Source organism: Myodes glareolus, chromosome 22, assembly GCF_982192425.1.
Source record: "Myodes glareolus chromosome 22, mMyoGla1.1, whole genome shotgun sequence".
NCBI classification, from domain to species: domain Eukaryota; kingdom Metazoa; phylum Chordata; class Mammalia; order Rodentia; family Cricetidae; genus Myodes; species Myodes glareolus.
In genome coordinates this window covers 17,454,341-17,460,131 of record NC_142047.1, presented here as the reverse complement: position 1 = coordinate 17,460,131, position 5,791 = coordinate 17,454,341, and the positions used below count along the sequence as shown (strand labels likewise).

Below are 5,791 nucleotides of genomic sequence, written 5' to 3'. Positions count from 1 at the left end.
AAACACTAAAGAAAAAAATGAAGTTGCGTACAGTTTTAACATGCCTGGTCAGGTGAAATTGGCCAAGCCATAAATTCATTTTAAAGTGGAAAAAAACATAAAATTTTAAATAAAGACTCTTTAAAAAAAAATTCTTAAAGAGAATTCTAGCATGCTAAGTCCAGGACAGGAGTCCAACCCAAGGTTGACACCAGCATGGCTGGCTTCCTGCCTGGCCTTCTCTGTTCTCCTGCAGACAGCAGCTCCATAGGTGTCCCTGATGCTGCCGGAAGTGCCAGCCTGGGGCTGGCACCATGGGCCCAGCCGGGCACCACAGGCTGGCCGCCTTATCACACCGGGCAGAAGAAACAGCGTGGGGCCTGACACGGGCCCTCCCATGGCCGCAGCGGGGCAGCTGGCTTCTTTTCCCCCTGACCATCTTTGAGCTGGAGATCAGACACAGGGAAAGATTAAAACAAATATGAATTTAATCAAGGGATTCTGCTGTCCTGGGGTGGAGACAGGAGCCTGCTGACATAAAGAGGGGCTGGAACGCTAGGGAGCCGGAGTGGAATCAAAGCTGCTTGCTTACCACTAACTGCTCAGATGATCCATATCATAACAACAAAAAAGAAAAACAATTATTTATTCTTTTTGATGTTGCAGCTCAGCAGCAACTTGCTTTTTGAAGAGAGCAAGGTCAGAACCAAGTTATTGTTTTTGCCTGAAACTTTGACAGGGACTCTGAGTTCTTGTCTGTGACTCTCGGACAAGAGATGAGAGAGACTTGCAGGCGCATTTCTTCCAGGCCATGGAGCAGCTCCTTTATTCCCCCCGCCCTTGCCCTCCCTTCTCCTGGCCATTTCTCTCTCTCTCTCTCTCTCTCTCTCTCTCTCTCTCTCTCTCTCTCTCTCTCTCTCGGACCTAAAGGCACAAAGGCCACCAAGCAGAAGCTCTTTCTCTTCTGGATTGGAGGTCTTTAGATTCCCTCCGAAGGGAGGACCAGGGAAGTCCTTTAGCCCTCTGATTTACCCCTAGATATTGGCAGTGCAGCTGAGGTATGAGGTTTTAGGACTGGTGTGTAGCACAAAGGCCAACAGTCATGGTCCTGACCTGTGAGTTTATCGTTCACCAGAAAGACACGATTCCTCATTCAGGCCCATCCTAGCCAGCAGAGGCCATGCCCAGGGCTTCAGGAGAACACGGGACTCAAGAGCACCTACTTCATGGAAGTCACAGTTAAGCTAATCTGGGTAGGCACAACAGAGTTTTCCAGGGGAAGACATATGTTGGGACAGAGGGAACAGCCTGCACAGCGGCCTGGAGGTAAGAGTGTTCAGGTTCTAAGAATTAGAAGTAGTTTGGTTCTGCTAGGGGGAAAGGCTGTTGGATAGCAAATCCCCAAGATCTGCAGGTCCAGCTCCTGCAGGTCCCTCTTCACAGCAATAGAAAACCACAGGTAAGGCCCTCAGCAAGGTGTCACTTGATCAAGGTGCTTCTTGAAGTCGGTTAGAACCACAGAGGGAAGGACCAGAGAGTGTCGGGGTGCTGGAGATGAGAGGATGACTCTGGGAAAGGTTCCCACTGGAACAATATAGGTTCCTGTGCCGCTGAGTAGAGGCCAGAGCCAATCTCCACACCTCAGAGCAGCCATTCAGGAGAAGCAGCAGCCAAGGACTGAGGACCAAGCATCTCACAGATGGAAGCACAGAGCTGGGACTCAGGAGACAAAGGGTTTGATATGCAGATGTGCGGATGACATGTGGGCATGCAGATGATGTGCAAATATGCAGATGATAATGCGAATGTGCTGATGATATGCAAATGTGCAGGTAATACGCAAATATGCAGATAACATGCAGGCTCCTTTCTGCCCTTAGCCTGCTTGCCAGTGTTTGGATTTTTACAGTCTTTGATTCTTCACCCAGATATTAAAACTGACAAGCCCTTCAAGCTGTACCATGCTTACGTGGGTACAGGGTGGCACAAAGGGCACTACTGGTAGGACATCTAGTTTAAAAGCCAAAAGGGCTGATGACATACTCTGTGGCCCAGATTATTTTTCATTCATTTTTTTTCCCTGTTGCTTTAACAAAATACCTGAGACTAAATAATTTTTACACCACAGAGGTTTATTGGCTTGATGTCTGGGTCTGGTAAGGGCCTGCTTACCACACACTCACATGGCCCAGATTATCACAAGAGAAAGAGAGAGAGAGAGAGAGAGAGAGAGAGAGAGAGAGAGAGAGAGAGAGAGACCACCTTGACCTTTCTTCCTCTTCCCATAAATCTACTCATGCCAGCTTGTGCTGTGCCTTTTTGGCCCCCGTTGAACCCAAACCACCTCCAAGGCCCCACTTCCGAAGACCACTAACCCTGGGAAGTGAGGATTTGTTCAAAGCATGGAGTCTGGGAGGAATACTGGAACAAGAGCAGGAATCCTAGAAGCGGGTCTCTGGGGAGCAGGCCCAGAGCAAGTACAAGAGAATGAGCCACAGGAAGGCAGCAGAAGGTGCCAACACTATCGCCATCCCTACCACCTCAGACATATTGTGGGGCATCCTGCCAGGAAGATTTATCCTCCATTTCCTAGAACTCAACCGAAAAGACCATTCCTGTCCCTGGCACATCAAGGCTGGCCACACTCCTATGTCCAGAAATGAGTTCAGACAACCATAGCTCTTCATATTAGTGAGCCAGAGGCAAGAGGGTCAATGTCTCTGCTCTACAGCAAACCACCAGTCAGCAAGTTGTCAACTCATGAATGGAGGTTTTTGTTTTGTTTTGTTTTGTTTTGTTTTGTTTTAAGAAAACAGAACTGAGCGTGGCAGTACGCACCCATGATCCCATTGCACTGGAGGCTGAGGCAGGATGCTCCTGAGTTCCAGCCTAGGCTACACAGAGATCCAGTCTCAAAAAAATTAACAGACAAAGCATAAAAACAACAGAAAAGAGCATTTTCCTCCAGAGCCCATGGGAATTTAATCCTGCAAAGCCCATCCTAATATGACCCTCACTGCTACCCTTACATAGTCCAGACAGAAGACAGAACTGAGCAACCTAGAAGAAACTGCACAAACCCAGAGAACGATAGAATGGCCCCAGAGTGCTAAGGAGGCTTTCTCACCTCACAGGAAGGCAGATCTGGTGGAGATGGCTGTGAGGGGCTTAGGAAGAAGGCCTGGCCTGCTGCTGGCCACAATCCAAGGACCCCATTTCCTCCCACTCTGAGCAAGCTTACCAGCGAGCCCCCAGGTGTCTTTCTCTGACAAACATAGCCCTGGCCTCGTCAGAAGTACCAGGCAATTGGGAACCCCAGCGGAAGAACCTCATTCCCTGACATGGGGGGACTCAGTGAAGACTTGCAGTCCAGCCCATGAGTGGAATGACCTAAGTATGTGTCCCTTCCATTCCCTATCAGTATGAAGCCCCAGATGCTCACAGGTGATAGGCTCAGTTACACACCCTTTCTGACTGCCGTCCTCCCTCCCCTTTCTTACTTCCCAGGATGTGCCAAAGCCAGCTAATGCCAGTGCATGGGAACCATCTCTGTGGACTGTCCCCAAAGACCCCTGTGCTAAAATCTTGGTCCCTATGTGGTGGTGGGGAGATTTTGGAACCTTTAAGAAGTGGAGCCTGGCTTTCCGGCGGTGATGACCTCCCTACGAACATGCCTCTCTCAAAGGATCTCCTTCATCCCTCTCCAGAAAAGGAAAAGAGGAAACACAAGAAAAAGCCCCTGGTGCAGAACCCCAATTCCTACTTATGGATGTGAAGTGCCCAGGATGCTATAAAATCACCACGGTCTTTAGCCATCCACAGACGGTTGTCTTGTGTGTCGGCTGCTCCACTGTCCTCTGTCAGCCTACAGGGGGAAAAGCAAGGCTGACAGAAGGGATGCTCCTTCAGGAGGAAGTAGCACTGAAAAGCACCTGATTCAAGATGAGTGGGAATCATTCCAATAAACATGTTTTGGAGGAGAAGAAGGAGGAGGACGAGAAGGAGGAGGAGGAGGATGAAGAAGGAGGAGGAGGAGGACGAGGAGGAGGACGAGGAGGATGAGGAGGAGGAGGAGAGGGGGAGCCTGATTGAGATGTAGCCATGGAGGTTCCACCCTGAGAAGTGATGATGTTGGCCTCTTGTAGTAGATATAAAACGGTATTAACAAGAGCAGGCCTTGGAGCTAGGAAGATGGCTCAGCGGGTGAACTGTTTGCCATGCAAGCATGAGAACCCAAGTCCACACAGATATATCAGAACACATCTGTAACCCCAACACTGAAGTCGCAGAAACAGGGGGATTCCTGGGACGACTTGCTGACCAGCCAATTTAACTGAAATGGCAAGCACCAGGTTTAGTGAAAAATTTATCTCAAAAGCTAAGATGGAAAGCAATAGTGGAAGACACCAGCTTCGACCTCCAGTTTGCACACATTAATGTACACACACGTACATGTGTACACATGCATACGTACACTCACGTGTTAAGACCAAACCTGACCCTTGAAGCTCCCTGTATTCCTTGTCATTTGATGCCCTCTGCACACTCTCCTGCCATTCCATTGTCATCTTTCTGAGGCCCTCACCAGATTCCAAACATGGGGGCCACTTGAGGTTGACACTTCAATCTCCAAAACTGTAAACTAAACCAATTTTTGCGTTCTAAAGTACCTAGTCTTGAATATTCTGTTGTAGCTGCAGAAGACAGACTGGCATGTCCCACCTTTCTCCTAATTCTTCATTCAGCAAGCCTACATCGGTAGCTTAAAATCAAACATGGTAGGAACACAGTCATCATGAAAACGAGCAAGCATTTAAAAAGGGCTATTTCCCCCACTTAATAATCACAGGTCTGAGAGGGAAAAAAAGCCAATCACACGTCTGTTCATTTTTCTAATCTCTTATTGCTGTTGCCTGGCATTGTCTACCAAATAAATTAACTTGTAGAGGGCCTTATGGTGCAGGCCTGTAATCCTGGGTATTCGGAAGGCTGAGGTAGGAGGATCACAAGTTCAAGGCCTTCCTGGGCTACAGAATGAGTTTGAGGCCAAGGTGTATAAATTAGTGAGACCCTGTCTCAGAATAAAAGTAAAAGACAGGGGGCAGGGAAGATGGTCAGTAATTAGGAGCACTTGCTGTTTGCTTTTGCAGAGGCCCCGAGTTCAGCTCCCGGCACCCAAACCAGGCAGCTCACAACCACCTGTCACCCCAGCTCCGGAGGATCCAATGCCCTCTTCCAGCCTCCACAGGCACCTGCACATGCATACCCATGCACGCATGTATACACACACATATGTACATGCACAAATAGAAGTAATGAAATAAATATATTTCTATTTAAAGTGAATGAAGGGCTGGGAATATAGATCAGTTGAAGAGTTCGTGCCAGGGCTGGAGCAATGGTTTAGCGGTTAAGAGCACTGCCTGCTCTTTCAAAGGTCCTGAGTTCAATTCCCAGCAACCGCATGGTGGCTCACAACCATCTGTAATGAGATCTGGTGCCCTCTTCTGGCCTGCAGGCATATATGCAGACAGAATACTGAGAATACTGTATACATAATAAGTAAATAAATCTTTAAAAAAAAAAAAAAGAGTGCTAGAGAGATGGCTCAGAGGTTAAGAGCATTGCCTGCTCTTCCAAAGGTCCTGAGTTCAATTCCGGGCAACCACATGGTGGCTCACAACCATCTGTAATGAGGTCTAGTGCTCTCTTCTGGCCTGCAAACATACACACAGACAGAATATTGTATACATAGTAAATAAATAAATATTTTTTAAAAAAAGAGTTCTTGCCAAGAATACACAAGATACTA

At 47.9% G+C, this 5,791-nt stretch overlaps 1 pseudogene; it reads left to right on the top strand.

Moving 5' to 3' along the window:
• Positions 1–3,649: 3,649 nt before the first annotated feature.
• Positions 3,650–3,898, top strand: LOC125396591 (small ribosomal subunit protein eS27 pseudogene; annotated as a pseudogene).
• The last annotated feature ends 1,893 nt before the right edge of the window (positions 3,899–5,791 follow it).